This window comes from Prosopis cineraria, unplaced genomic scaffold (assembly GCF_029017545.1).
Source record: "Prosopis cineraria cultivar Desert tree isolate PC_DT_omini unplaced genomic scaffold, ASM2901754v1 PC6, whole genome shotgun sequence".
Classification (NCBI taxonomy): Eukaryota; Viridiplantae; Streptophyta; class Magnoliopsida; order Fabales; family Fabaceae; genus Prosopis; species Prosopis cineraria.
This window is the reverse complement of record NW_026555337.1, coordinates 10517640-10519250: the sequence shown is the minus strand read 5'-3', so window position 1 is coordinate 10519250 and position 1611 is coordinate 10517640. Positions and strand designations below refer to the sequence as shown.

The window sequence follows — 1611 nt, the reverse complement described above, 5'->3', positions numbered from 1 at the left end:
CTTGCTAAATATAGAAGAATTAGCAGACATGAGGTGACGACTTACGTGAATAATTGGGTGCGTTACGAGAAGCTGAGGCCGTTTGATTGGAGACAGTATCATGTTCCTTAATCATTGACGGGTTACTATTAGCACCAACCCCAAAACAGGATGAGTTCCTCCAACCCTTCTATTCCCTGTATCTCCCACAAGAACTGCTTGCTTTGCTGGTGAACCAACCGAGAGATCGAAGTGACCCGAGTTATTGCTATTCTGTCTTGCCGGCATACGTCCTCTCTGGGCCTGGAGTTTCCGGTGTGGTGACCGGCCAACCTGCACAAGTAAGTTACCTAGTTTTGGAAATATCTAAGCAGAAAAGAGGTCACATATTTATACTGTGTCATTACGTTAATTCGAATGACAGACAATTCACTGATCATAACGCTAACTGAATATGTACGCATTCTCAAATATTGATGCCAAGTAGCATTGTTCTATGGGTGAAAGAAAAAGAAAGGCTACCTTTCCTGCCAGTTTCTCTCATATCCATTATGTTGGGAGGGTTGGAGAACAAATCAGTCTCATTCCTGGAATAGAAGTTGCTTGCAGGCTGTATGGCATCGTTTCACTGACTCATACTCACTCCTCAATTGATCATACTTTTCATCTAATTTTCTCTTCTGCCTGGAATTGAAACAAATTTAGGCATCATGATCCAGATCATCGGGTTAAATTAGGCCATAAAAAAGGACACGGACCTGGATTTTTCAGCAAATTTTTCCTGTAGCTCTTGCTTGTCCTTGGATAAGGTCTCAATTTCCTGTTCCATCATCTGACACCTCTTGGCCATTTTTTGGTAGGCATTATGCACCCGTTCTAAGCTTTTCTGTAAACTTTTCTTGCATCATCTCAGCTCTCTGGTGCAGCATCTCACATTCTGCCGGCATTGAGCTACAATCCTGTTCATTTTATACTGCATCTCCAGTTCCTTTTGCCCAATGTAAAACATCACGCTTCTGTAACAGTCTTGAACACTGGCTTTGTTCAAGGGAAAACACATGGCCTGTATAATCTCAATCTTTTGAATGAGTTTTCAAAAATGCTTCGAATCTACTTTGTTCTGAGTCATCAGAGGTACATAGCTACACAACTAGGATGACTTCTATTCCCTATTTTCTGTACAGGTCCCTCTCATCAATGGGCAATAAAGGATACATATCTGCGGAGATACTCCCGCCATGGCCATCTGCAGCAGTAAACGGGACAAGTACAAGGAGCAATGTTTAATGGGAAATGAAGAAAGCTAGAGTTGCAGTGAAAGGAATTCATCAAACTACAATTATAAAATAAAATAAAATATAAAAGCTGAAAAATATGTTAGATACATATAGTCAAGACAACAATAGGTCTATTTACCTAAAACTTGCGGGATGCTGCACTATTCACAAGGTAGGAATGACGTAGCTTTTATTAAATTTTGTGCAAAGTACAGACCCTATATTCTAGTTCAATAGAATTCTTACTACTTTATCCATTCATCACCAGGACTGATATCCATAGGTTTCATGTGACTGATAAGAGAACAAACATAGAAAATAGCAAAGAGTAAGTCGTCAGCCGGCAAAAATAACT

The 1611-nt window shown here is 40.0% G+C and overlaps 1 pseudogene; it reads left to right on the top strand.

Annotated features, from left to right (window-relative positions):
• The window catches only part of LOC129313848 (probable LRR receptor-like serine/threonine-protein kinase At1g53440), a 14870-nt pseudogene extending 13604 nt beyond the window's left edge, over positions 1-1266 (top strand).
• Positions 1267-1611: the final 345 nt, after the last annotated feature.